Source organism: Pongo abelii, chromosome 10, assembly GCF_028885655.2.
Source record: "Pongo abelii isolate AG06213 chromosome 10, NHGRI_mPonAbe1-v2.0_pri, whole genome shotgun sequence".
Classification (NCBI taxonomy): Eukaryota; Metazoa; Chordata; class Mammalia; order Primates; family Hominidae; genus Pongo; species Pongo abelii.
The window spans coordinates 12,688,935-12,709,935 of NC_071995.2; the positions used below are offsets into that span (position 1 = coordinate 12,688,935).

Consider the following 21,001-nt stretch of genomic DNA (forward strand, 5'->3'; position numbering starts at 1 on the left):
CACACCTATTCCAAAATTGACCATATACTTGGAAGTAAAGCTCTCCTCAATAAATGTAAAAGAACAGAAATTATAACAAACTGTCTCTCAGATCACAGTGCAATGAAGCTAGAACTCAGGATTAAGAATCTCACTCAAAACCGCTCAACTACATGGAAACTGAACAACCTGCTCCTGAATGACTACTGGGTACATAACGAAATGAAGGCAGAAATAAAGATGTTCTTTGAAACCAACGAGAACCAAGACACAACATACCAGAATCTCTGGGACACATTCAAAGCAGTGTGTAGAGGGAAATTTATAGCACTAAATGCCCACAAGAGAAAGCAGGAAAGATCCAAAATTGACACCCTAACATCACAATTAAAAGAACTAGAAAAGCAAGAGCAAACACATTCAAAAGCTAGCAGAAGGCAAGAAATAACTAAAATCAGAGCAGAACTGAAGGAAATAGAGACACAAAAAACCCTTCAAAAAATAAATGAATCCAGGAGCTGGTTTTTTGAAAGGATCAACAAAATTGATAGACCGCTAGCAAGATTAATAAAGAAAAAAAGAGAGAAGAATCAAATAGATGCAATAAAAAATGATAAAGGGGATATCACCACCGATCCCACAGAAATACAAACTACCATCAGAGAATATTACAAACACCTCTATGCAAATAAACTAGAAAATCTAGAAGAAATGGATAAATTCCTCAACACATACACCCTCCCAAGACTAAACCAGGAAGAAGTTGAATCTCTGAATAGACCAATAACAGGAGCTGAAATTGTGGCAATAATCAATAGCTTACCAACCAAAAAAAGTCCAGGACCAGACGGGTTCACAGCCGAATTCTACCAGAGGTACAAGGATGAGCTGGTACCATTCCTTCTGAAACTATTCCAATCAATAGAAAAAGAGGGAATCCTCCCTAACTCATTTTATGAGGCCAGCATCATCCTGATACCAAAGCCTGGCAGAGACACAACAAAAAAAGAGAATTTTAGACCAATATCCTTGATGAACATTGATGCAAAAATCCTCAATAAAATACTGGCAAACAGAATCCAGCAGCACATCAAAAAGCTTATCCACCATGATCAAGTGGGCTTCATCCCTGGGATGCAAGGCTGGTTCAATATACGCAAATCAATAAATGTAATCCAGCATATAAACAGAACCAAAGACAAAAACCACATGATTATCTCAATAGATGCAGAAAAGGCCTTTGACAAAATTCAACAACCCTTCATGCTAAAAACTCTCAATAAATTAGGAATTGATGGGACGTATCTCAAAATAATAAGAGCTATTTATGACAAACCCACAGCCAATATCATACTGAATGGGCAAAAACTGGAAGCATTCCCTTTGAAAACTGGCACAAGACAGGGATGCCCTCTCTCACCACTTCTATTCAACATAGTGTTGGAAGTTCTGTCCAGGGCAATTAGGCAGGAGAAGGAAATCAAGGGTATTCAATTAGGAAAAGAGGAAGTCAAATTGTCCCTGTTTGCAGATGACATGATAGTATATCTAGAAAACCCCATTGTCTCAGCCCAAAATCTCCTTAAGCTGATAAGCAACTTCAGCAAAGTCTCAGGATACAAAATCAATGTGCAAAAATCACAAGCATTCTTATACGTCAATAACAGACAGACAGAGAGCCAAATCATGAGTGAACTCCCATTCACAATTGCTTCAAAGAGAATAAAATACCTAGGAATCCAACTTACAAGGGATGTGAAAGACCTCTTCAAGGAGAACTACAAACCACTGCTCAAGGAAATAAAAGAGGATACAAACAAATGGAAGAACATTCCATGCTCATGGGTAGGAAGAATCAATATCATGAAAATGGCCATCCTTCCCAAGGTAATTTACAGATTCAATGCCATCCCCATCAAGCTACCAATGACTTTCTTCACAGAATTGGAAAAAACTACTTTAAAGTTCATATGGAGCCAAAAAAGAGCCCGCATTGCCAAGTCAATCCTAAGCCAAAAGAACAAAGCTGGAGGCATCACACTACCTGACTTCAAACTATACTACAAGGCTACAGTAACCAAAACAGCATGGTACTGGTACCAAAACAGAGATATAGATCAATGGAACAGAACAGAGCCGTCAGAAATAATGCCACATATCTACAAGTATCTGATCTTTGACAAACCTGACAAAAACAAGAAATGGGGAAAGGATTCCCTATTTAATAAATGGTGCTGGGAAAACTGGCTAGCCATATGTAGAAAGCTGAAACTGGATCCCTTCCTTACACCTTATACAAAAATCAATTCAAGATGGATTAAAGACTTAAATGTTAGACCTGAAACCATAAAAACCCTAGAAGAAAACCTAGGCATTACCATTCAGGACATAGGCATGGGCAAGGACTTCATGTCTAAAACACCAAAAGCAATGGCAACAAAAGCCAAAATTGTCAAATGGGATCTAATTAAACTCAAGAGCTTCTGCACAGCAAAAGAAACTACCATCAGAGTGAACAGGCAACCTACAAAATGGGAGAAAATTTTCGCAACCTACTCATCTGACAAAGGGCTAATATCCAGAATCTACAATGAACTCCAACAAATTTACAAGAAAAAAACAAACAACCCCATCAAAAAATGGGCGAAGGACATGAACAGACACTTCTCAAAAGAGGACATTTATGCAGCCAAAAAACACATGAAAAAATGCTCACCATCACTGGCCATCAGAGAAATGCAAATCAAAACCACAATGAGATACCATCTCACACCAGTTAGAATGGCAATCATTAAAAAGTCAGGAAACAACAGGTGCTGGAGAGGATGTGGAGAAATAGGAACACTTTTACACTGTTGGTGGGATTGTAAACTAGTTCAACCCTTGTGGAAGTCAGTGTGGCGATTCCTCAGGGATCTAGAACTAGAAATTCCATTCGACCCAGCCATCCCATTACTGGGTATATACCCAAAGGACTATAAATCATGCTGCTATAAAGACACATGCACACGTATGTTTATTGCCGCATTATTCACAATAGCAAAGACTTGGAACCAACCCAAATGTCCAACAATGATAGACTGGATTAAGAAAATGTGGCACATATACACCATGGAATACTATGCAGCCATAAAAAATGATGAGTTCATGTCCTTTGTAGGGACATGGATGAAATTGGAAATCATCATTCTCAGTAAACTATCGCAAGAACAAAAAACCAAACACCGCATATTCTCACTCATAGGTGGGAATTGAACAATGAGAACACATGGACACAGGAAGGGGAACATCACACTTCGGGGACTGTTGTGGGGTGGGGGGAGGGGGGGAGGGATAGCATTGAGAGATATACCTAATGCTAGATGACGAGTTGGTGGGTGCAGCGCACTAGCATGGCACATGTATACATATGTAACTTACCTGCACATTGCGCACATGTACCATAAAACCTAAAGTATAATAATAATAATAATAATAATAATAATAATAATAATAATTAAAAAAAAAAAGAAAAGGCAAAGGAACTGGACTTCAAAACAATTTTGAAAAAGAAGAAAAAAAGTGGGAGGTGACTCAGTCTATCTGATTTCAAGACATATTATATAGGTCAGTAATCAAGACTATGTGATATTGGTGGAGAGATAGACACACAGGTCAATGGAACAGAATAAAGAATCCAGAAGCAGATCCATATAAATAAGCCCAACTGATTTTTGACAAGGTGCAAAAGCAACTCAACAAAGGAGAAACAGGCTTTCAACATAAGATGCTGGGGTAATTGCATATCTATTACCAGAAATAATGAACCTCAACCTAAGCCTCACACCTCAAGCAAAAATTAACTCAAAATGGATCATGAACTTAAATGTAAAGCCATAAAACACTTAGGAAAAAAACATAGGATAAAATAGTCAAGATCTAGAATGACGTAAAGTGTTGTGTTTTTTTCACATATGGAGAATGCCCTGTGAAAGAGTTCTTAGACTTGACACCAAAAGCACAGTTCATAAAAGGAAAGATGTATAAACTGGACTTCATCAAGATTTTAAATTTTTGCTCTGTAAAAAATCTTGTTAAGAGAATGATAAGACAAGCTACAGAGTGGGAAGAAAATATTTGCAAACCATATATCTGACAAAGGACTAGTATCTGGAATATATAAAGAACTCTCAAAAATTAAACAATAAGAAAGCAAACAATCCAATTAGAAAATGGACAAAACATGTGAAGAGACATTTTAATACAGAAAATATACAGACGACAAATAAGCACGTGAAAATATGTTCAACAGCATAAGCCATTTGTGAAATGCAAGTTGAAACCACTATGCGGTATTACTACATATCTATCAGGATGGCTAAGATGAAAAATAATGACACCACCAAATTCTGACAAGGATGCAGAGAAACTAGATCACTCATATGATGCTGGTGAGAATGTAAAATGGTGATGTTTGGAAGTCTCTTAGAAAACTAAACATGCAACTGCCATATGACCCAGCAATTGAGCTCTTGGGTATTTATCTCAGAGAAATGAAGACTTGTAGTCACACAAAAGTTTGTACACAAATGTTTATAGCAGCTATATTCATAAGAGCTCAAAACTAGAAGCAATCTAGATGTCCTTCAATAAGTGACTGCTTAGACAAAATGTGGTACTTTCTGTGCGATGTTATTCAACAGTAAAAAGGAACAAACTTTTGATAAACACAACAACCTAGATGAATCTCCAGAGGATTAGGCTGCATGGGAAAAAAGCCAATCTTGCTGGGCGTGGTGGCTCACACCTCTAATCCCAGCACTTTGGGAGGCCGAGGCGGGTGGATCACGAGGTCAGGAGATGGAGACCATCCTGGTTAACACGGTGAAACCCCGTCTCTACTAAAAATACAAAAAAATTAGCCGGGCGCGGTGGCGGGCGCCTGTAGTTCCAGCTACTCGGGTGGCTGAGGCTGGAGAATAGCGTGAACCCGGGAGGCAGAGCTTGCAGTGAGCCAAAGCTTGCAGTGAGCCAAGATCGTACCACTGCACTCCAGCCAGGGCAACAGAGCGAGACTCCATCTCAAAAAAAAAAAAAAAAAAAAAAAGCCAATCTCAAAAGGTTACCTATGTATTATTTCACTTCATTTCCATAATGTTTTTGAAATGACAAAATTCTAGAAATGAAGAGTTGATTAGTGGTTGTCAGGAGTTATGGAGGGGGTGGGAGCAGGAGGTCACGGGTTGTGGCTATAAAATGACAAGATGAGGGAACTTTATGGTAACGAAAATGTTCTGTATCTTGACAGTAGCAATGTCAATATCCTGATTATAACATTGTGCTATTATATGCTGTTACCATTGGAAAAAAATGGGTAAAGGGTACACAGGATCTTGATTATTTCTTACAACTGCATGTGAATCTACGATTATCTCAAAATTAAAAGTTAATTTTTAAAAACAAATTCAGGGCATACACATACAAAACTAAATTTATCTTTCATAAGTTGGCAGGGTTCTGCTGATATAGACCAGGTGGCTCTGCTGAACTCAGCTGGCCTCACTCGTGTGTGCTGCTGATCTAGGCTGGGTTCCTCTAGGTCAACCGGAGAATTTGATTCTGTTTCATGTATCTGTCATCCTCAGCAGGCTGGCCTGGGCTTGTTCTTATGGCCATAGCTGAGGTGCACGAGAAAACAAGCTCTAGCTTGGGCACAGTGGCTCACGCCTGTAATCTCAACACTGTGGGAGACCAAGGCAGGTGGATCACTTGAAGTCAGGAGTTCACGACCAGTCTGGCCAACTTGGTGAAAACTCATCTTTACTAAAAATACAAAAACTTAGCCAGGCGTGGTGGCACACAGCTGTAATCCCAGCTATTCGTGAGGCTGAGGCACAAGAATCGCTTGAGCCCAGGAGGCAAATGTTGCAGTGAGCCAAGATGGCACCACTGGCTGGGTGCAGTGGCTCACGCCTGTGGTCCCAGCACTTTGGGAGGCTGAGGCTGGTGGATCACCTGAAGTCAGGAGTTTGAGACCAGCCTGACCAATATGGTGAAACCCCATCTCTACTAAAAATACAAAAATTAGCCAGACATGGTGACGTGCACCTGTAGTCCCAGCTCCTTAGAAGGCTGAGACAGGAGAATTGCTTGAACCCGGGAGGTAGAGGTTTCAGTGAGCCGAGATCGTGCCACTGCACTCTAGCCTGGGCAACAAAGCAAGACTCCATCTCAAAAAAAACAAACAAACAAAAATCACACCACTGCACTCCTGCACTCCACTCTGGGTAACGGAGTGAGACAAGACAAGACAGGACAGGACAGGACAGGACAGGACAGGACACGACAGGACAGGACAGGACACGACAGGACAGGGAAAGGAAAGGAGAGAAAAGGGGAAAGGGAAGAAGAAAACAAGTTCTAGTGGACAAACCTCTCTCCAGCCCAAATTTGAGTCACGGCTTTTACACACTAACGACAAAAGCAAGTCACATGACTGAGACCAGAACGAGGGGACAGGGCAGGTCATTCATGCGTGGTGGGAGGGCACTGTGAAGTTACGTGGCAACAGGCATGAATATGGGGCAGAGGAGGTGAAAAGCTGGGGTCGTTGAAGGACTCTACCACCATCCTTGACCACCTCCAGGACTAAAAGTACCTATTGCGACTTTCTCTTCTTACTGCAGTAACTCTTACCCACTCCCCAACTCTACCTGCTTCATCCAAATGAGAGGGAAATGACAGTTAGGAAGAAGAGGAAACAGAGTATTGAAAATGTGTGCCTCTGTGTGTGTGTCTGTGTGTCTGTGTGTGTGTCTCTGTGTGTGTGTCTATGTGTCTGTGTGTGTGTCTCTGTGTGTGTGTATGTCTGTGTATCTGTGTGTGTCTGTGTGTGTTTCTGTATGTCTGTGTGTCTGTGTGTATGTCTGTGTATCTCTATGTGTGTCTATGTGTGTGTCTGCATGTGTCCGTATGTGTGTTTGTCTCTGTGTGTGTCTGTGTATCTGTGTATCTGTGTATCAGTGTGTGTGTTTCTGTGTGTGTCTCTGTATGTCTGTGTGTCTGTATGTCTGTGTATCTCTATGTGTGTCTATGTGTGTGTCTGCGTGTGTCCGTATGTGTATGTGTTTGTCTCTGTGTGTGTCTGTGTATCTGTGTATCTGTGTATCAGTGTGTGTGTTTCTGTGTATCAGTGTGTGTGTCTGTGTATCAGCATCTGTGTGTCTGTGTTTGTGTATCTGTGTCTGTGTATCTGTGTCTGTGTGTGTGTCTGTGTATGTGTGTGTCTCTGTGTGTGTCTGTGTGTCTTTGTGTGTGCCTTGTGTGTCTATGTGTGTCTGTGTGTCTCTGTGTGTGGCTGTGTGTCTGTGTGTGTATCTGTGTGTTTCTGTGTATATCTGTGTGTATGTCTGTGTATGTCTGTGTGTGTCTCTGTGTGTCTGCATGTGTGCCTCTGTGTGTGTATCTGTCTATGTGTCCCTGTGTGTCTCTGTGTATCTGTGCGTCTGTTTGTGTGTGTATGTGTGTGTCTCTGTGTGTGTCTGTGTGTGTATCTCTGTGTGTGTCTGCGTGTGCGTTGTGGAAATCTCCTATTTGTGGGAACTGAATCCCCAGCACTGCCATGTAAATATTTTTCCCTCTCACGGGCCGCTGTGGCCATTGTCCATTGTTTCAAAGACCCTACAACAGGATCTGAGTTTCCCCTTTGCCAAAAGACAGGTCACAGGGAAGGGAACACAGCTGACCCTTGAACAATGTGGGGTTAGGGATGCTGACCCCTACGTCGTCAAAAATCCGTGTATAACTTTTGATTCCCAAAAAAGGAGTCAGGCTGATGTCTGCCCAATATTCTACTGAACTTAACTACCGAGAGCCTACAGTTGACTGGGAGGCCTTGCTGATAACATAGTCAGTTAACTCATATTTCATGTACGAATTATATAATGTATTCTTACAATAAAGTAAGCCAAAGAAAAGAAAATATTACGAAAATCATGAGGAAGAAAAATATTTCCTCTTCGTTAAGTGCCAAGTGAAGCTTCATGAAGGTTTTCATCCTTATTGTCTTCACACTGAGTAGGGTGCGGAGGAGGAAGCAGAGGGGTTATTCTTGTTGTCTCCGGGTGGCAGAGGCAGAAGAGGCGGAGGAAGTAAAAGCGAAGGCAGGAGAGGCAGGCACACTCAGTGTAGCTTTTACTGGAAAAAACCTGTGTATAAGTGAACCTGTGCAGTTCAAATCCGTCTTATTCAAGGGTCGACTCTTTATAAGGTCTACAAATGTTCTACCCTGCGCCAGGCTGCCTCTGCCCCAATCTTTATTCCGTCTTCTGCCCCATCTCTGACTCTCTCCTCACCTTTTCAATGTTCTAGAGTCCTTGTTCCTTTCCTAGCACCCACCCAGATTTTATGTTATGAGAATCCCTGTCCAAAGCCACTGAGAGCAGTCTCTTCACCTCCATATCTTTATTAGTAAAATACGGATATCAGCAGTGCCACCTCACAGCGTTGATGTGAGGATGAAGCGACATGACTGATAATGAGTTTACACTGCCCGGTATGCAGTGATTCCTCAATAAATTGCAGGATGTGTTTTTTTTCTTTTCTTTTAATATGGGGGTAGGGGCTGCCCAGTCTCACTGCAGACAGTTAAAGGAATCGCAGCACCAGGCGCGATGGCTCACGCCTGTAATCCCAACACTTTGGGAGGCCGAGGCGCGTGCATCACGAGGTCAGGAGTTTGAGACCAACCTGGTGAAACATGGCGAAAACCCGTCTCTACTAAAAATACAAAAATTAGCCGGACCTGGTGGCGAGCGCCTGTAGCCCCAGCTACTCAGGAAGCTGAAGCAGGAGAATCGCTTGAACCCGGGAGGCAGAGGTTGCAGTGAGCCGAGATCGAGCCAATGCACTCCGGCCTGGGTGACAGAGCGAGACTCCATCTAAAAAAAAAAAAGGAATCCCAGCAATCCAAGGCGGAACTCTGAAAATAGTTTCCCGTAGAAACACCGTTCTACACTGCAGTCGTATTCTATCCCACTATTATTACTCCCAAAGAGTCTAAGGTTCCAGTGATTTCGCTTCATCCTAGAGGCTAAATGGGCTCCCCTGGACTCGCCTGGCAGAACTAACCACCTAAAAGAACGTTATTGCAAGGGGAAAAATGTAAGTGCTATATAAGTTCCTTATAAAAGTGCTTTTGAAATAGAGTCCACTCTTAAGTTTGATATTTCCTAAAATTTAATGTGTGAAGGAAGATGCTTGGGAGACAATCCATTTATCAGGCTGATACGTGGCAGATAATCTACTGACTTCCCTGAGCAAGAACCTTAGGATGAGGCCAGGTGGCAGAAACACTCAGGGCCAAGGGTGGGGAGCAAAACTGTGTTGTAAAGAGACCTAGATGGACTTGGGAGGAGGTGGGTTCAATAGAAGGCCACGACCAATGCCCTGGCATGCAAAGGCTGGACAGGAGTCTTGTAAGAGCCTCAATTAGCCAGGCGTGGTGGCGGGCGCCTGCAGTCCCAGCTACACGGGAGGCTGAGGCAGGAGAATGGCGTGAACCCGGGAGGCGGAGCTTGCAGTGAGCCAAGATTGCGCCACTGCACTCCAGCCTGGGCGACAGAGCGAGACTCCGTCTCAATAAAAAGAAAGAAAGAAAGAAAGAAAAACAAAGAGCCTCAAAAATATGGAAAACCAGATCCTAAGAGCAAAATGCCAAGGGGGACCTACTCATTAGTGAGGAGTCTGCAAAAACAGAAAGGTTTTAGCCAGAAGCTTATAGGAGTAGACCTGGAACCCAAATTGAAAAGGAATAGTGAGACTCGTAATTTGAGAAGGAAATAGAACAGGCAGAAGAACTATAGAAACTATAGCTTCGCGTCTAAGAGCCTATTTACAGGGGTGTCCAATCTTTTGGCTTCCCTGGGCCACATTGGAATAAGAATTGTCTTGGGCCACACATAAAACACACTAACACTAATAGCTGATGAGCTAAAAAAAAAAAAAAAAAAAAGAAAGAAAAGAAAAAAGAATGGCCATACATAAATCTCATAATGTTTTAATGTTTTAAGAAAGTTTACGAATTTGTGTTGGGCCACATTCAAAGCCATCCTGGACCTCATGCAGCCCATGGAAGCTTGCATAAGAGAGAGATTTAGGACCTTTTGGGGGAAGTGCTCGATAAGGATTGAATAGCACCATAAACTGAAGCTAAACTGAAAGGTTTTAGAATTTAACTTGAGACACCTCAAATGCTTTTAGATGAAACTCAGGACTTTTCACTGTAGTAAAGTTCAGCGTGAAATTGACCTTGTAGGGGCACAGACAGCAGTGAGCAGGGTATATAAGAGTGAGGGAGGGGTTAATAAATACAGATGGTGGGAAAAGGAGCTGGCTTTTTGTGAGTACAGCTTCTTGCAGACTAGACTAGCAAGAGCCAAGAATGAACCTAAGCCAGACTCAGGTCTACTGGGCAGTGCTAGGCCTGTCTCAACTCTGTTCTCATATCAGGTACCCCACGCGTCTGCTGTAGTCTGTAGCTACATGTGAACCTAAAACATCACCGAGGTTTCTAGTGATGTTGAAACTCAGCTAATAAACAGGGAATCCCGAAGGTTCCCCTCTACTCCACTCTTGACAGTGGCCATCCTGCCTCTGCTTGAATACCTTAACTCACCTCTCATGAGGCACCCATCTCCTCATTAAATGATTGTCACTGGGAAGAATCCGCCCCACACAGCCAGATCAAATTTGCTTCCTGGTGACTTTCAGCCCCTGGTCCCCATTCTGCTCTTTGGCACTAGGTAGCTGAATCGAATCCTTCCATGTGAGTCAATTCCATTCCTCCTAAATCTTCTCTCTTCTAAGATAAATAGTCCACATTACACAATCTTAACACCCAATTCAATGAGCACTTCATGATGGTCTAATACATGCAAAGCACCATGCTTGTGCCAAGTGGGACCCTAAAGTGAATATTATCTCCTTGCTCTTTAGGCAAACAGGGTGAAGACAAGAGGCATAGATGATGGACACTAAAACAAAGACCGTAAGTACTGTAATAGCTACACACAACTTACAATCGTATAGGCATGGGGAAAGAGTAGCCCAGCTTACCTTGGAAGGTCTGAAAAGGTTCTAAGCAGAAGTGGAATTAGTTGGAGTTGGAAAGACTTCAACAATCAGATGTAAGAAGGAGGTGGGTGGTGAGTGGAAAGAAAATAGGACAGGGCTGAGGACCTTATTTTCTTTTTCTTTCTTGAGGTTTTTTTCTTCTTCCTTTGTTTTTCATTTTATTTTTATTTTTCATCAACAAGTAGTAATAATATATGTTTATGGAGTACAATTCGATGTTTTGATACAGGTTTACAATGTGGAATGATTAAATCAGGCTAATTAGTAAATCCATCACCTCACAAACTTACTATTCTTTTTGCAGTAAAAACATTTAAGATCTACTTTTAGCAATTTTGAAATGTATGATGCATTACTTATTATAGTTACCATGCTGTGCTATTGATCAGTAAAACTTATTCCTCTTGTCTAACTGAAACTGTATAGCCTTTGACCAACCTCTCTGCTTTTCCCAACCACCCCTCCATCCCCAGTCCCTGGTAACCACCATTGTACTATCTACTTCTATGAGATCAACTTTCTCAGATTCCACCTATGAGTGAGATCATGCAATATTTGTCTTTCTGTGCCTGGCTTATTTCACTTAGCGTAATGTCCTCCAGATTCATCCATGTTGTCCCAAATCACAGGATTTCACCCCTATTTAAGGCTGAATAGTATTCTATTGTGTATATATATGACATTTTCTTTATTCATTCATCTGTTGATGGACACCTAGATTGATTCCGTATCTTGGCTATTGTAAATTGTGTTGCAATGAACATGGGAGTTCAGGTGTCTCTTCAACATACTGATTTCAATGCCTTTGGATAAATACCCAGAAGTGGGATTGCTGGATCAGGACCTTGGTTTCTTAGCTTCAGTCTGACCTTGAGCATACCTAAAATAAGAGCCCTGAATGAGATGATTTCTAAAGTTTAGTGATAGAGACCAAAAGGAGTATACGTTTGAGCATTCCAACTTAGGCCAAAGCCTAAAAGTGAGAAGCCTGCCCATATCAAGGGAGTGAGGTGTGCGTTTGGGGCAGGGGTAGTAGAAGAGCAAGAGGGTTCATGAATTCAGTATTCTTGTTTCACTGATGCAGCACCCATCACCATTCTGATCAGGTCCCTCGGGGACATGGACAATGTCCTTAGAATGATGATGATGATGATGATGGTACCACCAGCACCACCACCACCATTTCTCTAGCATGTGGGTGAGCCAAACACCTTTGGAAACACCTTACATATTTACATTTACATCCTACTGAATCCTCATAACAGCCCTGTGAGATAGATACAATTTTTATTATTCTCATTTTACAAATTAGAAAGCTGAGGCCCAGAAAGGTTAAATAACTTGCCCAAGTCCATAGGGCTAATCTAATAGCAGAGCTGGGATTTGAAGGCAGGTAGTCTCACTCCCTGCTTTTCTTCCTCGAAAAACACAAGGGCAGGGCTGAACTCAGCTCAGGGGACACAGTCTATACCAGGACAAAGTTATGATGACACTATAACTTCTTTTTCATTTTTTTTTTTTTTTTTTTTTTTTTGTGACAAAGTTTCACTCTTGTTGCCCAGGCTGGAGTGCAATGGCGCAGTCTCGGCTCACCACAACCTCCACCTCCCGGGTTCAAGCGATTCTCCTGCCTCAGCCTCCCGAGTAGCCGTGGTTACAGGCATGTGCCACCACACCCGGCTAATTTTGTATTTTTAGTAGAGATGGGGTTTCTCCATGTTGGTTAGGCTGGTCTCGAACTTCTAACCTCAGGTACCCGCCTTGGCCTCCCAAAGTGCTGGGATTACAGGCGTGAGCCACCACGCCCAGCCGGCACTATAACTTCTTTTGCATTCTCATTAACTCAGCCTCAGACGACTCTGGCTTCCTTGGAAGCCACTGCATACTGATGATTGAAGTGGAGCTGACAATCACCTAAAAACCCCTAAATGCCTTTGACATGAGCCACTCTTAAGCCAGGTCTCTCCCATTCTGTTCTCGTGCAGCTGATCAGTTCAACCTAAATGTTGGGTTTTACATTGAACCCTATAAAATTCTAGGTTTTAGCTCATAGTTTCACCCTACAGTAATTTTGAAACACGATATGTTACCTAATGTTAGCTCTCCCAGCTTAGTAATAACATAAACAAAAACAGCTGACAGTTATGGGGGCCCTGACTTTGTGCCAGACACCCTGCTACATGTTTGTTTGTTTAATGTAATACTTTATATAATCATTTAGTCTTTACACAAAGTTAAATATTATTATTATTCTCACTTAATAGGATAGGAAACCAAGTCTAGTGAAGTTAAGAAGCTTGCTCAAAATCCAATTAGGGGCTGGGCGCAGTAGCTCATGCCTGTAATCCCAGCTCTTTGGAAGGCCAAGGCAGGTGGATCACCCGAAGTCAGGAGTTTGAGACAGCCAGGCCAACATGGAGAAATCCCATATCTACTAAAAATACAAAAAATTAGCCAGGCGTGGTGGCAGGTGCCTGTAATCCCAGCTACTTGGGAGGCTGAGGCAGGAGAATTGCTCAAACCCAGGAGGTGGAGGTTGCAGTGAGCCGAGATCGTGCCACTACACTCCAGCCTGGGTGACAGAGCGAGACTCTATCTCAAAAAAAAAAAAAAAAAAAAAAAAAAAAATCCAATTAGGAAGGGACTGACCCAAGATTCATACCTAGGATTATCTGACTCCAGGGCCTGAACTTTTATCTATGTTCTCTGCAGTGTCCTCACATCTTCTACACACTTATTATCTAAGTCAATCATGAAAAATGATGAAACAGGCCAGACGTGGTGGCTCATGCCTGTAATCCCAGCACTTTGGGAGGCCGAGGCGGGCAGATCACGAGGTCAGGAGATCAAGACCAGCCTGGCCAACATGGTGAAACCCCGTCTCTACTAAAAATACAAAATTAGCCGGGTGTAGTGGCACGTGCCTGCAGTCCCAGCTACTCAGGGGGTGGAGGCAGGAGAATCGCTTGAACCCAGGAGGTGGAGGTTGCAGTGACCCAAGATCACACCACTAGACTCCAGCCTGGGCAACAGAGCGAGACTCCATCTCAAAAAAAAGAAAAAAGAAACATGATGAAACAGAATTAGGAAGAGAATTCAGAGGAAAATGACATCCCTCCAGGTGCGTATGAACCAATTACTCAGAGTCATAAACAGTTAAGAGATTGAGGCATTTTCACAAAATATTGAGGGCTGGAGAAGTTGAACAATTTGCTCCCACTCACACATCTAGGAAAGAGAGGAGATGGAAAAGTAAACAATCCAGAAAGGTCAAGGCCCTCATTCCATCATCGCACAATTCAAGTACACATACGTGGGAAACCATCTGAAAAGTTTTGTAATTACAATTTCATCCAGCCAGCAATTCTCCAACTCGTTCACATGCATCTCATGAGATCGTTGTCAGAAGCCTTGCTAGAGTGAACGTGCATTTCATCAAAGACACCCCTGATCCGTGGGAGATGGGATTCGTTTGTGCTGATCTACTCTCCAGGGACACAAGAAACTCACCATTCTAACGGTTCATAAATCATCCATTTAATACCCCAGTTTCAGATTGTGCAGGAATTAACATCAATGCAGGGTTTTTGAGACCCACCAACTTGCTGAAACAGTGCAAGCCACCTGCAGTCCTCGGATACCACTCAGTGATAGCCCTAAGTCTCCCTACTCTGGGCCTGAGATTCACTTACAGCTGCAAAACACACCTGTGCGCTCTCTCACAGGCAGAACGCTTCAACTTCTCAGTCATTTCCAACTGAGACTGTTTTCCTTGGTAGAGAATACAGAAGTCAAATGGACTCAGAGTGGTTCTGCCTTGTCTCTGCCTTCTGTTGTTGAGAATAAACCAGAAAAATCCCTTCTTCTGTCATTAACCTTTTCAAGAAGCTCCGTTCAGTCCAGTGCTCTTATTTCAGGCCTATCACACCCTTTCATATTTGTGTTTTCATAGCCACTGACAAAGACTGTGTCCTTGACCAAACTTTAGTTGGGTTCCTCTGAGCCCAATTAGGCCCCATCCTTGGGCATGCCCCCACCCCCAATATCTGATCACCCTCAAAATCTGATCAAATTCCTCATCCCTCATCATCCCCCAGGCGATGTCTGATCACCCTGCCTGGTCTTCAGCAAAAAGCACACTAGGTCAACTTAGCCAGAATCCCCTGACTCCCAAGTTTCCCCTTAGTAATTTTCCACCCACTGACCCCACCTTACTCCTTGGCTACAAATCCCCACTTGCCTCTGCTGCATTCAGAGTTGAGCCCAGTTTCTCTACCTGACTACAAGACCCTACTGCAGTGGTCCCTACACCAATTGCGATAGTCCCGGATAAAATCTGCCTTACCCTTTTAACAAGTGTCAAAAGTAAATTTTTCCTTAACATCTCCTGTGGGCACTATTTGTATACATTTAAAGTGAGAGCTTATCCAAGAGCTTCCTTTTTAGCCTGGCAATCAAGTATCCTTTTTGCTTCTTTCTCCAGATCACTCCCTAAACCCCTCATCTATAGTAAGAAGCAGAATCAGAATTTGACTCCAAGACTGTGCCTGAGGAACCTGAGCCCTAAATACTATGCTCTTTTGTTACCTGTGTTATCTGTAAATAACTGAGCCATTGATTAAAACACAGTCAATAGGCTGGGCATGGTGGCTCACGCTCACTTGTAATCCCAGCACTTTGGGAGGCCGAGGTGGGTGGATCGACTGAGGTCAGGAGTTTGAGACCAGCCTGACCAACATGGTGAAACCCCATCTCTATCAAAATACAAAAGTTAGCTGGGCGTGGTGGTAGGCGCCTGTAATCCCAGCTACTCAGGAGGCTGAGGCAGGAAAATCGCTTAAACCTGGAAGGCCTCGGAGGTTGCAGTGAGCCGAGATTGCACCACTGCACTCCAGCCTGGATGACAAGAGAGAAACTCCATCTCAAAACAAAAACAAAATACAATCAATAACAAAACCTTGGGATCTCTAGCTAGATGCATCTCAATTAAGCATGCAGTCAAAGAGACTGAAGGGGACCTGAGGTCCAGATAATTTAAGTGATTTAACCAACGTTAAAGATTATTTTTTAAGGGGAAAATCATGACTCTCACATGATATAAAAGAACATGTGGCAAATATTTTATTTAACTCATTTAACTGGAGCCAGCAAAATATTAAAATCAGCTCAAAGGAGAAAACTCCAACTACCACACATTTATAGTCAGATAAGAAATACTGAAATAAATTTACAAACAGGCAAAACTGGAAAAACTGGTTAATATCTACAGGATAATAAACAATGGCATTCCACAGGAGGCTATTTGCATTTTAATATACAAGGAACTATTTGCATTACTATCAGTTTTCTATATGTTAACTTGTTTCTAAGGAGTTGTAAAATAGCATAATCAAAAGCAAATAAATAAGCGTATCTCTATAAAATCAGATAATCCCCAAAGGCTCTAACATTCCATTGAAAGGATATCCAGTAATCTCTTTGTCCATTGCAAATATTTCCATTTTTCCCTACACCAAAGTCAAAAAGCAAGTCCAGAAAAGAGATGAAAAACATCAACAAACTGGGCTGCATCTGACCATGTGAAGAAGACGGTCAGATTTAGTGGTTAGCGTCATGGGCTTTAAAGACAGACTGCCTGGGCTCCCTCAAATTCCAGCTTTGCCTCATGTGCTTGTGTGACTCTGGGCAATTTTATTTAAGTCTTTTGTTTGTTTCTTTTTTTTTTTTTTTTTTTTTTAGATGGAGTCTCTGTTGCCCAGGCTAGAGGAGTACAGTGGCTCCATCTTGGCTCACTGCAACCTCCCCCTCCTGTGTTCAAGCAATTCTTCTGCCTCAGCCTCCCTGAGTAGCTGGGACTACAGGCGTGTGCCACCATGCCCGGCTAAATTTTTTTGTGTTTTTAGTAGCGACGAGGTTTCACCACATTGGCCAGGCTGTTCTTGAACTCTTGACCTCAGATGATCTGCCCGCCTCGGCCTCCCAAAGTGCTGGGATTACAGGCATGAGTCACTGTGCCCAGACTCTTTTTTTTTTTTTTTTTTTTTTGAGATGGAGTCTCTGTTGCCCAGGCTGGAGTGCAGTGGCACAATGTCGGCTCACTGCAACCTCCACCTCCCGGGTTCAAGTGATTCTCCTGTCTCAGCCTCCCAAGTAGCTGGGATTACAGCCATGTGCCACTACACTTGGCTAATTTTGTATTTTTAGTAGAGACGGGGTTTCAGACGGGGTTGGCCAGGCTGTTCTCTAACATTCTACCACAAAAGAAGTGAAAATGGCCTGCTCCTGCCTTAACTGATGACATTGTCCTGTGAAATTCCTTTTCCTGGCTCATCCTGGCTCAAAAGCTCCCCCACTGAGTACCTTGTGACCCCCACTCCTGCCCTCCAGAGAACAACCCCCCTTTCTTTCCTTTACCTACCCAAATCCTATAAAATGGCCCCACCCCATCTCCCTTTGCTGACTCTCTTTTCAGACTCAGCCCGCCTCCACCCAGGTGAAATAAACAGCCATGTTGCTCACACAAAGCCTGTTTAGTAATCTCTTCACATGGACGCACATGAAATTTGGTGCCATGACTCGGATCGGGGGAACCTCCCTTGGGAGATCAATCCCTTGTCCTCCTGCTCTTTGCTCCATGAGAAAGATCCACCTACGACCTCAGGTCCTCAGACCAAGCAGCCCAAGAAACATCTCACCAATTTCAAATCCAGTAAGCAGCCTCTTTTTACTCTCTTCTCCAACCTCCCTCACTATCCCTCAGCCTCTTTCTCCTTTCAATCTTGACGCCACACTTCAATTTCTCCCTTCTTTTAATTTCAGTTCCTTTCATTTTCTGGTAGAGACAAAGGAGACACGTTTTATCCGTGGACCCAAAACTCTGGCGCCAGTCACGGACTAGGAATGCAGCCTTCCCTTAGTGTTTAATCATTGCAGGGACGCCTCTCTGATTATTCACCCATGTTTCAGAGGTGTCAGACCACGCAGGGACGCCTGCCTTGGTCCTTCACCCTTAGCGGCAAGTCCCACTTTTCTGGGGGAGGGGCAAGTATCCCAAGCCCTTCTCTCCATGTCTCTACCTCTTCTCCGCCTTTCTGGGGGGCAAGAAACCCCCAACCCCTTCTCCTTCATCCTTAGCAGCAAATCCCGCTTTTCTGGAGGAGAGACAAGTACCCCAACCTTGTATCTCTGCACCCCAATCCCTTATTTCTGTGCCCCAACCTCTTATATCTCTGCACCCCGATCCCTTATTTCTGTGCCCCAACCTCTTATATCTCTGCACCCCAATCCCTTATTTCTGTGCCCCAACCTCTTATATCTCTGCACCCCAATCCCTTATTTCCATGCCCAACCTCTTATATCTCTGCACCCCGATCCTTATTTCCACGCCCCGACCTTGTATCTCTGTGCCCTGACCCCTTCTCTGCTTTTCTGGAGGGCAAGAACCCCCCACCCCTTCTCCGTGTCTCTACTCTTTTTCTCTGGGCTTGCCTCCTTCACTATAGGCAAGCTTCCACCTTCCATTCCTCCTTCTTCTCCCTTAGCCTGTGTTCTTAAGAACTTAAAACCTCTTCAACTCTCACCTGACCTAAAATCTAAGCATCTTATTTTCTTATGTAATGCTGCTTGACCCCAATACAAACTCGACAGTAGTTCCAAATAGCCAGAAAATGGCACTTTCAATTTTTCCATCCTACAAGATCTAAATAATTCTTGTCGTAAAATAGGCAAATGGTCTGAGGTGCCTGATGTCCAGGCATTCTTTTACACATCGGTCCCTCTCTAGTCTCTGTTCCCAGTGCAACTCATCCCAAATCTTCCTTCTTTCCCTCCCACCTGTCCCCTCAGTCCCAACCCCAAGTGTCGCTGAGTCTTTCTAATCTTCCTTTTCTACAGACTCATCTGACCTCTCCCCTCCTCCCCAGGCTGCTCCTCGCCAGGCCGAGCTAGGTCCCAATTCTTCCTCAGCCTCCGCTCCTCCACCCTATAATCCTTTTATCACCTCCCCTCCTCACACCCAGTCCGGCTTACAGTTTCGTTCCGTGACTAGCCCTCCCCCACCTGCCCAGCAATTTACTCTTAAAAAGGTGGCTGGAGCTAAATTAAAGTTAATGCTCCTTTTTCTTTATCCCAAATCAGATAGCGTTCAGGCTCTTTTTCATCAAATATAAAAATCCAGCCCAGTTCATGACTCGTTTGGCAGCAACCCTGAGACACTTTACAGCCCTAGACCCTAAAAGGTCAAAAAGCCATCTTATTCTCAAAATACATTTTATTACCCAATCTGCTCCCGACATTAAATAAAACTCCAAAAATTAAAGTCCAGCCCTCAAACCCCACAATAGGATTTAATTAACCTCGCCCTCAAGGTGTACAATAATAGAAAAAAGTTGCAATTCCTTGCCTCCACTGTGAGACAAACCCCAGCCACATCTCCAGCACACAAGAACTTCCCAACGCCTGAACCGCAGCGGCCAGGCGTTCCTCCAGAACCTCCTCCCCCAGGAGCTTGCTACAAGTGCCAGAAATCTGACCACCAGGCCAAGGAATGCCTGCAGCCCAGGATTCCTCCTAAGCCATGTCCCATCTGTGCGGGACCCCACTGGAAATCAGACTGTTCAGCTCACCTGGCAGCCACTCCCAGAGCCCCTGGAACTCTGGCCCAAGGCTCTCTGACTGACTCCTTCTCGGCTTAGCGGCTGAAGACTGACGCTGCCCGATAGCCTCGGAAGCCCCGTAGACCATCACAGACGCTGAGCTTTAAGTAACTCTCACAGTGGAAAGTAAGTCCATCCCCTTCTTAATCAATATGGAGGCTACCCACTCCACGTTAGCTTCTTTTCAAGGGCCTGTTTCCCTTGCCTCCATAACTGTTGTAGGTATTGACGGCCAGGCTTCTAAACCTCTTAAAACTCCCCAACTCTAGTGCCAACTTAGATAATACTCTTTTAAGCACTCCTTTTTAGTTATCCCCACCTGCCCAGTTCCCTTATTAGGCCGAGACACTTTAACTAAATTATCTGCTTCCCTGACTATTCCTAGGCTACAGACACATCTCATTGCTGCCTTTTCCCCCAGTTCAAAGCCTCCTTCACATCCTCCCCTTGTATCTCCCTACCTTAACCCACAAGTATAAGATACCTCTACTCCCTCCTTGGTGACTGATCATGCACCCCTAACCATCTCATTAAAACCTAATCACCCTTACTCTGCTCAATGCCAAGATCCCATCCCACAGCACGCTTTAAAAGAATTAAAGCCTGTTGTCACTCGCCTGCTACAGCATGGCCTTTTAAAGCCTATAAACTCTCCTTACAATTCCCCCATTTTACCTGTCCTAGAACCAGACAAGCCTTACAAGTTAGTTCAGGATCTATGCCTTATCAACCAAATTGTTTTGCCTATCCACCCTGTAGTGCCAAACCCATCTACTCTCCTATCCTCAATACCTCCCTCTACAACCCATTATTCTGTTCTGGATCTCAAATATGCTTTCTTTACTATTCCTTTGCACCCTTCATCCCAGCCTCCCTTCGCTTTCACTTAGACTGACCCTGACACCCATTAGGCTCAGCAAATTACCTGGGCTGTACTGCCGCAAGGCTTCACAGACAGCCCCCATTACTTCAGTCAAGCCCAAATTTCATCCTCATCTGTTGCCTATCTCAGCATAATTCTCATAAAATCACATATGCTCTCCCTGCCGATCGTGTCTGATTAATCTCCCAAACCTCAATCCCTTACAAAACAACAACTCCTTTCCTTCCTAGGCATGGTTAGTGCGGTCAGAATTCTTACACAAGAGCCAGGACCGCACCCTGTAGCCTTTCTGTCCAAAGAACTTGACCTTACTGTTTTAGCCTAGCCATCGTGTCTCCGTGCAGTGGCTGCTGCCGCCCTAATACTTTTAGAG

At 43.6% G+C, this 21,001-nt stretch overlaps 1 protein-coding gene and 1 long non-coding RNA gene across 8 annotated transcripts in view; one reads left to right on the forward strand and one right to left on the reverse strand.

The window, feature by feature from the left end:
* Positions 1-7,330: 7,330 nt before the first annotated feature.
* LOC134759489 (uncharacterized) lies at positions 7,331-9,937 on the reverse strand. Its single transcript, XR_010135722.1, has 2 exons — positions 8,762-9,937; positions 7,331-8,165 (listed from the first exon to the last, which is right to left on the reverse strand). It is a non-coding gene; the product is annotated as an uncharacterized LOC134759489 (long non-coding RNA).
* Positions 8,956-21,001, forward strand: part of BCL2L14 (BCL2 like 14) — a 49,222-nt gene continuing 37,176 nt past the window's right edge. For 5 of the 7 annotated variants that reach the window (XM_054526853.2, XM_054526851.2, XM_054526849.2 and 2 more), the window contains exons 1-2: positions 8,989-9,120; positions 10,954-11,005. The gene's annotated coding sequence lies outside the window, so the exon portion shown is untranslated. Of the gene's footprint in view, positions 9,121-10,953; positions 11,006-21,001 lie in introns of all 7 variants that reach the window. The other 2 variants (XM_054526854.1, XM_002822941.4) reach the window with 2 other exon arrangements.